At 35.8% G+C, this 14,981-nt stretch overlaps 1 pseudogene; it reads left to right on the top strand.

The window, feature by feature from the left end:
• LOC121832439 (uncharacterized) overlaps window positions 1-14,981 on the top strand; it is a 44,447-nt pseudogene that overhangs the window by 28,102 nt on the left and 1,364 nt on the right.

The following is a 14,981-nucleotide window of genomic DNA, read 5'->3' as shown; positions in this document are numbered from 1 at the left end:
GGACAAAAAGCAAGTCTAAACTATCATAGAGAAATTGAAATGATACATTTTATACTAACAGACTACAGTGGAATAAAGCAGGATACCAATTTCAATAGAAATTACAGAAATCATGCGAGATCATGGGGATTAAATAGCACACTGCTGAATAATAGGGTGAAAAAAGAAATCAAGAGGGAAACCAAATAATTCCTGCAATTGAATAATAATGAAAATGCCACACATTCACATCTCAAACAGTCATAATACAAAACACAAAAATGCAACATAACAACATATCAAACACTCCCAAGGGTAAAGTTTATGTTACTAAGTGCCTACATGAAAAAGTTGAGGCCTCTTAAGCCTCAGCCCTACACAAAGAAATATAGGCAACTAAGGAATACTGAGAACAGGGGAAATAGTCTCAATGAGAGAAGAGCACATCAATTGGTTATCCAACATGCAATGCTCAGGCCTAAACAAGTAAATTACATAGAATGAACAGGCTATATTTAGTTAAATATAAATATATAAAAGTGTATTACTAAATATTACACACACACACACACACACACACACACACACACACACACACACAACTATATAAGACAATAGCTCTGGTGACCATAAAGGCAAAAATCCTCCATTATAGAATACTTGCAAAATGATTTCAAGGTTATATTATTTTTTTAAAAAAATCCTCCACTATGATCAAGTTGGTTTCATTCCAGGGATGCAAGGATAATTTCCCGTGAAGAAATCAATATTTGCAATCTATCATATAAATAGACTCAAGGACATAAACCCCATGGTTATCTCATTATTTGCAGAAAAGGCTTTTGACAAAATCCAACCCTGATTCATGGTTAAAGTCCTAGAAAATGTGAGTATACATGGAACATATCTCAAAATGCTAAAGGCAAAAAAAAAAAAAAAAAACACCCACAGCCAACATCGTGATAAACACCAAGAAGCTCAAATAGTTTCCTATGGCATTTAAAACAAGACACCGATGTCCACTATCTTAATTCCCATTCAATACAATTCTTGAAGTCCTAGCTACTGCAGTAAGACAGATGGCGAAGTTAAAGTAAATACAAATAGGAAAGGAAAAAGTCAAAGTGTCCTTATGTGCAGATGATATTCTTCTATGCATCAAAGACCCCGACATCAAATTCTACAGCTGATGAACACATTAATCACGTTACCAGTATAAAATGTTAAAACATACACACATACAGTCAAACAATTAAACAACCCCCCCCCCCAAAAAAAAAAGAAAAAAGAAAAAAAAAAAAACGCTGAACATCAAGAAAGCACATAACTCACTTAAAAATTATGTCATGGAACTAAACAGTGAATTCTCAAAAGAAGAAATTTCAGTGTATTGTAGAATATTATTTTAACATGCATTACATTTGTTTATGTTACATTTGTTTCACTCTGTGAAGCTGTGTTACTGTGCCTGTCTAAAACAGTTGGTGGTCTAATAAAGAACAGAATGGCCAATAGCAAGGCAGGAGAAAGGATAGACAGGGCTGGCAGAATATATAGAAAATATATAGTAGGAAAAATCTGGGAGGACAGAGTAGAAGTACCCAGAGAAGGAAGAGGACTCTAGAGGCCAGCCATCCAGCTACACAGCAAGCCAACTGAGTAAGAGTGAGATTTACAGAAGAAAGAGATGGGAAAAGCCCAGAGACAAAAGGTAGATGGAATAATTTAAAGTTAAGGACAGCTTGCAAAAAGAAAAAAACAAAAAAAAAAAAAACAAAAAAACAAGCCAAGCTAAGGCTGACATTTATAAGTAAGAATAAGCCTCCTTGTGTGATTTATTTGGGAGCTGGGTGACAAGCCCCCTAAAACAGTAGAAACAAACATCAGCACCAGTGAAATCACTATATTTAGTATTAAGGGAATATTAGTGAGGGGAAGTTTGATTATTAAAGCCAGAGACCCAGGATGCTTGCTTTGAGATAGTGACTTCTAGACATGACTATGATACTATGCTGCTTACATAAAATCTCAACAGTATGGTGGGCTAGATAGTACCTGCATAATGACAATGTCTTTCTTATACGTACCCACATGGAAGAGAGATGTTTTACATAGCTCCAACTCTAGGTGAAGAACTAGAGGCAATTTGCAAAGTGTTAGGGAAGGACAATCATGACAGCAACAAGAAAACCCCTAACACTATTATGAATGAAATACTTTCTTCTGATCAAAATGGAAAATTTCATGGTGTCTGATTCCCAAATTTAAATATACCATTGTAATTTGGTCATAGGTTTGTATTAATTTCTTTTAGTTTATAATCATTTTTTAGAATGTATGCCTCATATTTTTCTTGACACAGTAGTAATTTAAATAGTCACTATTCATTTAATTTTATTTAATTCCATAATATTTGATATGTTAACATCAAATAACAAATATTTGACCACATTCATTTTCTTCATGTTTATCATGTTTACTTTAACAAATAAATTTTACTATAAATCATGTAATTTATGGGTTGTTAGTAAAACATTTAAAAATATCTTGATTTTCATATTTATAATATTCTAATCAGTAATATACTAACACAAATTCAGTTTGAACATAAGTCATCTATAAAATGAAAATAACTTCTTTAAAAAATGTAAATATTCTTGAAAAACTCAAGTCAACAATACTAATTTTAATAAGAATTACATTTAAATTACACATTAGTAGATATAAATGCATAAATTCCATAATTCTTTATGTGCTTGTCACTTATAAAGCTTATATAGTGATTATTCCTTTTGTGTGTATGTTAATGCATGTTTATGTATGTGTATATGCACACATGCATGTACAGCCCAGAAGACAATCTCAAGTATCATTCCTTAGGTATCATACACTTTCCCACCACATTTGGTTAGAGAATCTCTCACTTACATAGAAGTCAAGTAAGCTTTATTGGCTGGCATGCACATCTGCCTGTCTTTGCCTAGACCATGTTGGAATTTCAATCCTATACCAACACGGTCTGCTTTCCTTTTCTTTTTCTTTTTCTCTCTCTTCCTCTTCTCTTCTCCTTCTTATTTTCTTTCCAAAAAAATACTTGAAATGTTTCTAATTGTTTCTTTATTTTTAAGAATTTCATACATGTATCTTCTGAAATAGGATCATGTATAACTACTACCTCCAACTCCAGCTGTCCCATAAAACTGCCGACATGTTATGTTCCCCATGCCCAAAATCCATCAGAGGCAATTGTTCATTAGAGAGTAATAGAAATCTATGAGCCTTTCTGCAATCCATGATTGACCATTGACAGGCCCAGTCATGTACAGGTCCAGTCGTGCGCAGGCCCAGTGCAAGTGGAGCTTCTGTGATTTCATTATTATTATAATGACTGTGCCATTCTTTGAAGACAACATTTTGCAGTTCATATCCCCTTTTTTTTTTTTTTTTTTTGAGACAGGGTTTCTCTGTGTAGCTTTGTGCCTTTCCTGGAACTCACTTGGTAGCCCAGGCTGGCCTCGAACTCACAAAGATCCGCCTGCCTCTGCCTCCCGAGTGCTGGGATTAAAGGCGTGCGCCACCACCGCCCGGCATTCATATCCCTATTTTCATGTCATTTTGAATTAAAAGAATGCTTCATTGTTGAGAAATTCTTCATGGGTAAATGAAATATTAAATCTATCCATGCCCTGGACAACTCTCTATATATTCTGATCATACCCTCCTCCCAACTTCATATCTTTCTTTCTTTATAATCCACAAGGTCCAGTGTGTTGCTCATCCGTCATGGTCACGATGCCAGCCAGGAGGGCGCTGGAAAACTATCAGTTGCTTGTCCTCAATAAACAATCATTCCACTCCCCTAGCAACTATCCACTGCAACTAGCTCCTCAGTAAGTGATGGGGCCTGGAAATATCCCTCATCTGGGAGATATTTGCTGGCTTGATGTTATGTAGGCTTGTTTGAATAGGCACAGTTGCTCAGAATTTATGCTTGTAATAGCCATGTTGTGTCCAAAGATAGTATTTCAATGAACTTCTCCTCATCCTCTGGTTCATACATTATTTCTGCTTTTCTTTCACAATGTTCTTGCCTTGGTGTTGGTGAGATTGCTATTGATATTTCATTCATTTCTTTTACATTCTCAACATGATTTCACCCATAAAACATGTTTCACTAATACATAAATTTCAGAATTCTGTAGTGGGTAGCCATTCCAGCTTTGGTCTGGAAGTTCCAATCCCCATTGTGGCTTCTATAACTATTATGCCTACAAGGCGGGGCCAAGAGAGGACCCTGAGGACCCGAGATCCAGATGCACCACCCTCTCTTGGTTCCTGGACCTTGGACGCTCTCTAGAGGTGGACAGATTAGAGTTCTCCAGAGAATACCACCTGACTGCGCTACGACCTTCCCAGACCCTACGACCTACCTATCCCTTCATTTGTAAGTTATGCCATTAAATAAACCTCCCTTTTAACTATGTGGAGTGGCCTTAATAATTTCATCAATAGAATTCTCAGGTCAAATGGCTAGCCTATGCAAGTGATTCTCATTTAGGGCTGAAAACCAGTCTCTTTATCATATTAACTAGTTATATGACTGTGCACTGAATACGTCCTACTACAAAAAGAAGTTTCACTTCCCAAGGCTAAATGCAGTCTTAGTTTATGGAAATAAGATGTAGCATGGATCTTAAAAGGTCTTATTAAAAAAAAAGCCAGGTATTGGGGTGAAATCTGAAAGATCAGAGAAGCCACAGATAACCTCATCTCGACAACTCCTCATTGGATCCTGGTTCCATGAATCTTCAGACTGAAAACTTCTAAGTCCTCACTGGAATGAATCTCAGCTGAACTGCTGCTAAAAAGCCTAAGAGTTTAAAATGCCCCTAGTTCCTGGTCCTCATGCATTATATACCTTTCTGCTTCTTTCCATCACTTCCTGGGATTAAAGTCATGTGGCTTTCCCAAGCAAGACAGGAGATCTCAAGTGCTGGGGTTAAAGGTGTATGTCACCATGCCTGGCCTTTTCCAGTGTGGCCTTGAACTCACAGAGATCCGGATTGATCTCTGCCTCCAGAATGCTAGGATTAGAGGAGTGTACTACCACTGCCTAACCGCTATGTTTAATATAGTGGCTGTTCTGTTCTCTGACCTCCATAAGTTTACTGGGGTGCAAAATATATCAAACACATAAAGGTGAACATGCAGAAGCAAGTTAACATCATGATCGTTTTAATTGTTCTCTCATAGATCCTATGACCCCCCCCACCCACAAACTGTTGACTAAGATTCTAATACAAGGCATGACATACTATCTTTTGGATTAGTTCTCAAATCCAATAAAAAACTGGTTTGTTATCTCAAAATAGCCATGTCACTATTATACACTTTGATAAAGAAAAACAAATCTGTAATCCACTTAGGTGAAGTTGAAGAGAATTAATATATGAAATAGTTTGTCAATATCTTGCTTCTGTTATTTTAGAATTTTCAAATGCTTTTAAACATGATTTTAATTCAATTTAAAAGTAATGAAACCATGTCATCTACAAGAAAATAAATGGAACTTGAGATCACTATGTTAAGTGAAATAAGCTAAAACTCAGAGAAAATATGTCTCTCCAGTATGCATGGAATATGACAAACCAGCAGTTTAAAACTTCCAATGAAAACTCTGTCACCCAAGGCAGTCAGAAAGAAAATCGCTAATATAATTTTGGGAAATGTAGTTTTGGCTGCAGCTCTAATTTTCAATCATGAGGAACTCTATACCAACCGAGGGAAATGTTGGAAATGAAGCCAGGTTGTCTGATTTCCTAAGTGGCCTGGAAGAAGATATTTCTTAGAAGAAACTATAAATTGATAAGAAGATGCAGATAACTTTTTCTCACCAAAAGTTTTGGCTAGTTTTTTGTAGACATTCTGTTATCAAAATTTCAAAACCAATGAAGTAGCTTTGGGTATTGATGTGCTGGGTTAATTAGCACACACATATATGCATACATGTGAATGTTTAATTAATTTTGGGGAGCCAGACAGAAAGGAACTTTTGTTGTGTGTCCTGTTTCTTGCTCAGAAACTGGAGCCAGGACCTTGAAGTGGTTTCTGGGGACCTGGCTCTTTCCTGGATTGTAATTATCAGTCTGAAGGCAGCTGTGTCTCAGACATCATGTGTTCTCTTTTCCACTTATGTCTGACATCGCTCTTTGCTGACCTTAGTCATTTTCTCCTTGCATACAGTATATATGATGTCTTTTTCATTAATAAAGTTGTTTGGCATAAATCACCAGTTTATTCAAGATCTTCCAGTCCCACTTACATTATTTTTTTATGTGCAAGTTATTTACATTGTTTTATTTTACATATCTATGCCAGATGTTTAGTGCAAGTTTGACATTCACTTTTAACTACTCACAAATATTGTATTACTACCTTCTGAACTTCCTTTTTAAGAAAAATCAATTTAGATTTATTTATTGCAATACATACTCTCATTTGAGGTATATGTGAACATGTTTACTTTAGCAGTCTAACCAACATGTACAGGAGTGTTTTCCTATTAGGAGTAATAGTGTTTCTTTGCTTGTTTTTAATACTCAGTTTTTTCTGAGACACTGAACTTTCAATTTATATAAATGCATGTTTTCCACAAATATTGGTTTATAACCTTATTTGTTTTTCTTAACCACTGTCTGGTTTCTAAATGTACTGCAATAACATACTGATATGACCTTTTAATTCTGTTACATGTTACTGAGACATTCAGTGTGTAGCAGGAATCTTAAAAGTTCTTATTAATAAAATCAAACCCGAGGCCAGTTATTGGGGTCATGCTGGTAGATCAGAGAGACAGAATAAGCCATAGCTATCTCACCTTGCCAATTCCTCAGCTGGTCCTGTTTCCTCAGACTGGAAGCTTCTGTGTCCTCATCCCAATGGCTCTCAGCTGAACTGCTGCTCGAAAGCCTGAAGCTTAACCAGCCACATGCTTAACCTGCCAAATGCCTCTAGTTTCTCGTCCTCACGCCTTATATATCTTTTTGCTTTCTACCACCACTCCCTGGGATTAAAGGCTGGCTTTCTGGGATTAAAGGCGTGTGTCACCATGCTTGGCTATTTCCAATGTGGCCTTGAACTCACAGAGATCCAGAGGGATTTCTATCTCTGGAATGCTAGGATTAAAGATGTGAGTGCCACCATTTTCTAGCCTTTGTTTCTAGTGGCTGTCTGTTCTCTGACCCCAGATAAATTTATTAGAGTACACAATATTTTGGGGAACACAATACCACCACATCAGTGTGTTTTTCTTTTTGTTTGTTTGTTTTTATTTTTTTTTCATTTTGCATACCAACCACATTTCCCTGTCCCTCTTCTCCCCTCCTTCCATCCATCCACCTTCCTCCTGCACCCCGGACTCCTCCAAAAGGTAAGACCTCCCATGGGGAGTGAACAAAGTCTGGCACATCAAGTTGAGGCAGGCCCAAGCCCCACCCCCCTGCATCAAGGCTGAGCAAGGTATCCACCATAAGGAATAGGCTCCAAAAAGCCAGTTCATGTACCAGGGAAAAATCCTGGTCCCACTGCCAGGGGCCCCATAAACAGACCAAGCCACAAAACTGTCACCTGAATTCAGAGGGCATAATTTAGTCCCCTGAAGGGTCTCAAGTCTTCAGATCAGAGTCCATGAGCTCCCACTAGCTCTGGTCAGCTGTCTCTGTGGGTTTCTCCATCATGATCTTGACCTCTCTTGCTCATACAATCCCTCCTCCCTTTCTTTGACTGGACTCTAGGAGCTTGGCCCCATGTCTAGCTCTGGTTCTCTGTATCTGGTTCCATCAGTCACTGGATGAACGCTCTATAATGACAATTAGGCTAGTCACCAATCTGATTACAGGACAAGGCCAGTTCAGGCACCCTCTCCACTACTGATAGAGGAGTTTTGTTTGTGTCATCCTTGTGGATTCCTGGGAATTTCCCTAGCACCACGTTTCTCCCTAACTCCATAATGGCTCCCTCTATCCAAATGTCTCTTTCATTGTTCTCCCTCTCAGTCCTTCCCCCAGCTTGACCATCATGTTCCTTCATGTTCTCACCCTCCAACCCCTCCCGTCTTACCCACCTCCCTGTTTATCCAGGAGACCTTATCAATTTCTCTCTCCCAGGGCAATGCATGGCTGTCCCTCCTAGGGTCCTACTTGTTATTTTGTTTCTCTGGAGTTGTGGATTATAGCCTGGTTATCCTTTGCTTACATCTAACATCCACTTATGAGTGAGTACATACCATGTTTGTCTTTCTGGGTCTGGGTTACCTTACTCAGGATGACTTTTTTCTAGTTCCATCCATCCATCTGCAAGAGCTATTTTGAGTTTTCTAAAAGGCTAATATCTAATATTCACCTTGAAATTATTTTGTGACTCACTCCACTGAATATGCCATTTAGAATGCTATATTGTAATATCTAGAACCTACATTTGGGTCGAGTGTCTGTTATTGACACTGACAGTTATTGCATTCCTATTGATACTAAAACACTTTCTCTACACTGTGATTCCAGAGGTATTGTTTCATTAATGTCATCTTCTCTTTCTTCCTTTTCTCATTTTTTTTAAATTCCTCTCTCATACAATACATCCCAATTGAAGCTGCCCCTCCCTATACTTTTCCCAGCTCTCCCCAATCTCCCTTCTCCCCCATATCCACTACTCCTCCCTTTCCCTTCAGAAGAGAGCAGCTCCCAGGGATATCAACCAGTCATGGCATTAAGAAGATTGAATAAGACTAGGCACAAACTCTCAATCAAAACTGGACAAAACAATCCAGTAGGAGAAAACATGTCAAGTAGAGGCATTCAAGGTTAATCTCCAGGCTTCATCTTTTCTCTGAGATTGTGAATATGTGATGCATTGTGGAAATGATGGATTCTACAAGTTTCCCACAAGGCGTATAATATATGCTTTTTATGAATACAGTTGTGTTGGCCGAGTTCATACTCTAAAATTTCTCACACAGCAGATGGCAGTCCAAATTTCAGTTCAGCACCTTTGCCTTAGCCTGCCTGTTTGAAATCTGGATCATACATATGTGGTTCAGAGAGCAGCTACAGAATTATTTATTATTAGCATTCAATGAAACTTACAAAAAGACCTTTACTTTTTTCTCTAATCTGACATTCTTTTCCCACAGGGAATATCTATGTAGGTTGGGTTAGCTGAATATTTTAATTCATGGTGATGTTTAGGTAGAAACTCTTAGATTTTCCTCACAAATTGCTGAAATATTCTCCAGTACATTTATAAATTAAAGACCCTGCTGGTGCATCATCTCATTTTGAACATCCATCTGTCATCTTTTGTCTTCTATGAGTTTGTTAACTTTTTATACCTACAGAGTATAAACTGAAAGTCATTAATCTTATACTTAATGTGTGTTATTACATATATTAAATAAAGGCACATGTTGTAAATGAAACTTTTTGAAACACCAAGGATTATGCACTGTTGTACTTTAGTATATATCTCAGAATAGGTTCATAGTGTTGTAATAAAATAATTGAAAGAAATTAAGAATATTTTCATAGTGTCAGGGAATCTTAAAAATGAAATAAATTCTAGATGCATACTAGCATTCTAGATTTAGTTCCTTGATAATTTTATGGCATGCATTTTAATGACTTGCAGCTTATTTAATTCAAGAAAAAATATGTTACCTTGATAATAATTTAAATATGTTAATGAATCAATTAAATATTAAATTATCAATCAGGTTAGTATAACAATGGAAATTGTCTTAGTTTTATTTCTTATTATAATTGATAAAATACCCTGACACAATCAGATTTGATGAAAAAAAAAGGCTATTTGGTTCAAAATTACAGAAGAGAGGAACTTGAATTAGCTAGTCACATGATATTCCAAGTGAAGCAAAGAGCAATGCATTTAAAATAGTAAGAAGCTCATTTCTTCTTTCTTATGAATCTAGGGTCCCATGTATAGGTAATGATGCTGCCCACAGTTGTCAAGGTTTTCCCTCTCAACTAACAAAATATTCTCCCACATAAACATACCAACACCTCCACATAGGTGTCTAATTGGATCTCCACTGCTAAAGTTGTTTACCAGTCTCCATGCTTTTTCTTTTTTGTAGTTTTCTCACACTTGCCATGGGCACATTTTCCAGCATTTGCTGGTTTTATTTGTATCTGTGGTTAGATAGTACTCTCTTCTTTGAGATGGGAAAATTGGTTGTCTTGTCAGTACATGTAAGTGGGAAGGAAATGTTTGCATCACTGCTGTTCACATAGCAAATTTTATTTTTATTAATTTTCAAAAGTATTAATTGGGAATATTGTACATTTTCCTAATTGGTTTCAGTAGGTATTCAGTTTAGTTTTGCTCTGATGAGCATGAGTTGCTTCAGTTCTCATATGCTTTTAAAAAGATTCTTAATTTTTAGCCATTGATGAATATTTAGATACACAGAAAGTTGAACTTTATATAAATATATGAGATACATAAATATTATTCCACAAAGCACGTATACAAATAAAATAGATGCATATTTCAAAATGATACTACAATATTTTGTTTATTTTGTGAAAAAAAGCTGCTATTATTCCTAATATTATTCTTCTATAAGTGATATATCATTATTGCCAGGCTGTTGGGGATTTTTTGTTTGGTTTGGTTTTATTTTTTTGTTTTTGTTTCCCATTTCTACTCTGCACTAATTTAAAGTGTGATTACAGTATGCCTGCCTCATTGTTTTATCTATGTCTTTTCTTGTTGAGATTTTATGAACTTTCCCAGATACATTTTATTGTACTTTACATGGTTTTAGTTGTTATTACATTGAGCATATTTATAGTACTTTTCTGTAACTGATTATTCTCACATTTATAGTAGATCATTTCTTCTTTTTCTTTTTCTTTCTTTTTTTTTTTTTTTTTTTTTTTTGGTTTTTTGAGACAGGGTTTCTCTATGTAGCTTTGTGCCTTTCCTGGAACTCACTTGGTAGCCCAGGCTGGCCTCGAACTCACAGAGATCCACCTGCCTCTGCCTCCTGAGTGCTGGGATTAAAGGCATGTGCCACCACTGCCAGGCGTAGATCATTTCTAATGTGCTGTTTATTGACACATTGTTTAGATATGTAAAAAGCTCATAAGTACATGCTTACTTTAAATGCTTTCAATGACATTTTCAAAACTGTGTATCATTTCTGCAGTATCTAATATCCTGTTTTAGCCACTGCTTTTCATCTCAGTGGGCCTATTCTTTCTTATTTACTAATGTATGCTTTTAGTATCTGTTGTCTCTCTACTTCAATGATTTACACTATGTTCTTCTGTATGAGTATATTGATATGGTCATTTTCAGTGTCTTTTGTTACAGATTTCTAACATCTTTTTCATTTGCTATGTTAGTTTCTATTATCTCATATATCTTCTTTTTATAGGCAACATTTTATAAATGTTTTAATATAAAACAGTTTACATTTCGATCTAGGTCTGGAGAATTATGTTGATTTTTGTCCAAGTTCCAGGGTCAAGGCAAACATGTAAAAATGAATATGTATATGTTCATTTGAATCTTACTTTAATATTCTCTTACATTTTAAATAGGCTTGCACAGTGTTAATCTCTCTTATTTATTACAGCTAACATTACAAAGCAATAGTTTGCTTGATAGTTACATGTAACAGTTCTTTATGTCCTGAAGAGATGCCACATTCCAGCCTCAGTTGTGGTTCAAATCCTAATGTAGGGAAGGGTGTCAGTATGAAGAATTGAAGTAGTTTCTCATCACCAGATGATTTTCAAACAAGTGGTAGGCCCTGAGTAGCTCAACCTGTCTTTACTTATATTTTAAAATCCACTGGTACTTGCTAAGTGAGACTGTCTCCATGGGTTTTTCCTCATGGAGACCCGTTAGACTCATATACTATTCCAAAACTAGGCTGCTTGACTCCCATCAATGAGAGAATACTAAAATCTCCTCAAATCTAATGTAAGTATCAGTTACTTTATACTGCTCATGCATCATTGCTATTTTAGTTTCTACTCTTCCTTTTTGGCATTCAACATGGCACTCAAAGGATCCCATTTATAATCTTGAAGTTCACATTTACTAGTGAGAATGATGAAATCACCTGAGTAACTATCTTAAATTAAACACAGCTGTCTTTACTGGTTTATGTACAGAAAGAAAACTTCAAAGTGAAATCATCTGTATATGTTCCCTCTTTGTCTTTATTACAAAGAATGTAAGTCTAAATGCAACAATGGGAAAAAAAACTTCTAATTATGTTTTGTTGACATATACTCATAGTTGCTGAGAATAAAATTTATTGTCAAAAGCTAATGAAGTGTTAATGGATTGTTCACATGGTTTTTTTTAAACTATTATTTAATGAAAATCTTAAACGTTTTTCTGATTCTGTGTATAAGCTGAAAAGTACTAATTGAATAAGGCTTCAATATAAACTAATGTTTGACAAGAGTAATTCAAAAGACTCATTCAGAAGGAATTAAATAATAACTGTATGTATTTTTGTTAAATTAATTTCACCATGTCTGGTCAATAATAATATAAGTTAGAAAGTGCTTTATATAAATTACCTTAATTTCCCTTTGAATTGTATAATATCACAGTGCTCCTTATTGTATTAAATTTAAGAGATAGATAGTTATTATATAAAATAATGTTAATTGTTCAAAGTATTTATATATCTCAGTTAGACTTATCCTAATGAACAATTAGATATATATTTCCCCATATTTATTTATTCATGCAGTGAATTTTTTACTTATCTACACGTTGATTTGGTTTGAATTATTTTAACATTTTCATGCAATAGGAAGCATTTATATTTTGCTGGATTGTGAATACACATGTAAACACATAAAATTTCTACATCTCGTTGCAGCCTCCAGGGAGCAAATAATATTTTTGTTACTCCATGTCATGTCTACATTTTTGTTTACTTGAACTATTTTGAACTCATTATTGCCTGGTACTGTTAACATATCAAACTGCATTTGAGTATGTTATGTAAGGTCACATGTATCAACATTGCAGTGTACCATAAATTTTCCTTAGGGAGATATAGAAAACTGTCTGTTGACTCTAAGGAGGCTACCATTAGATCAATGACATGATTCTATCCAACTACAGCTTAGAAAAATCAGTAAGTTTACTATTTTTCTTTCTTATAAAGGCATAAGCGATTGACTATTATTAGGAGTTGGGGAGATTGACAGGTAGCTTTGTGTGGCTTTGAAGAATGCCAACTGGGAACGAGTGAAGTGTCTCATAAGCTGCATCACTGGTGTCCCACCTTTCACTGAAGTTAATCTTCCACTCCTTTTATACTCTCAGACCCTTAAGACCATTCACATCTGTGGATAGCAACTAGAACCTCAAGTGAAGATTAATAAAGGTACTCTTTCCTTCCAGGAGGGAACCTTGAGCATCCCATTGCCATTTCCATAGACCTACCTAAATATTACTGTGTTACTATGCTTGTTTCATTCCCATGACTTCAGAGCCCAGGCAGTCCATTGGTTGCTAGAGAAGCCTTTGATTTGTATTGGTGTTGGCCATTGTCATGTAATTCCTGGTGGACTAATTATATACCACAGCATGCATATGTTCCATGCTAATTATAGGGTGTGAATTGGTCATGACTGAAATAATGTAATTGCGCAATGTGATCATTGAATTGTTCTAGGAAGTTTGCATTGAAATGCCAGTTCTACTTATATTCCCCCCTCCTTGGCATATTTAGCTTATGTAAGTAGATTCATGGATTCTCTTCTGAGTGTGTGCATTCACAATGGTTTTTATGTCAATAGTCACTTAAAACAAAACCTCTTTATGGTCAAAGTTTGATGCTTTTTTATGTAGGTGATACTTTAAGTTTTAAGTATCAAGTATTATTACATAAATAGACCTAAAACGTGCTGTTGTTGCTGATATTGCATGATCTGGTTTCCTACAACTTTACTAAAATTGGCAGATGTCAGAGCTCGAAGGACACCTCCCAGGACTGCTAGTTCGTTCTGTCCCAAGACAAAGGATTAGACAGCAACACATCTGGAAGCAAGAAAACCTAGAGACTCTGTTAAGAATGAATGCACTTCTAGGGAAAAAGCAAGCAAGAGCAGAAGCAAAGTGAGACGAGCAATGCTGTGCGAAGGATGACCACCCCAGTATCCTGAAGAGCAGCCTTATTACTGAACTTCGTCATTTGCTCAGTGCAGGCTTTCTTGGCGGCATGCTTTTTAATGTGGATTTCATAATGAGCTGTGGGTCACTTTCAGACTCTTCAGATTATTTTGGCGTCTGTGCCAGGGGCTCCAGGCAGTTCTACTCAACCTCATTCCGAAGATTCCCAGCCTTCTCTTCTGCAGCTGGTTTCTTCCTCATACTAATTTTGCAGCTTTTATGCAGTCTTAATCTCTGTCTCATTCATAAGAGTATGCATACCTGTTGGGGCATTGGCACAGAAGGTAGGATTTTTGACTTAGCTCACCGTGGCTGTCAAAAGTAGACAATTTTTTTTTCTAATTACACTAAAAAAATAAATTATGAACTCCAATAATTTTTATTTCAATTTTTATTTTTTGTATTTGAGTGAATTAATTTTTATTTTTATAAATTTCTTGTAATGGGACTATTATACATTTTTTAAAATCAATTTTGACTTATGTTATTGCCTTAGTTTAAATGGTTAGCAACAAACTGGAAACATGGAAGAATCAAGATTCTTATATTTCACATAACCTCACAGGTAGTATTTTGGCTTTCTCCTTGTCTTATTCACTTTTCCTTTCCTTCAACAAAATAACAGATATAACTAACTTAAAAGGAAAAATGTTTTGTTTTGGCTTAATCTTTCAGTATACATTGAACTGACCGTGCACTGGGACTGTTAGCACACTATGTCACCAAGATGGATGCAAAAGAAGGTTAGTTCAACCTATGGTGGACAAGAAGTGAAA

This window comes from Peromyscus maniculatus, chromosome 9 (assembly GCF_049852395.1).
Source record: "Peromyscus maniculatus bairdii isolate BWxNUB_F1_BW_parent chromosome 9, HU_Pman_BW_mat_3.1, whole genome shotgun sequence".
Lineage (NCBI taxonomy): Eukaryota > Metazoa > Chordata > Mammalia > Rodentia > Cricetidae > Peromyscus > Peromyscus maniculatus.
Note: the sequence above shows the minus strand (reverse complement) of the source record. Positions and strands in the feature narration are given on the sequence as shown.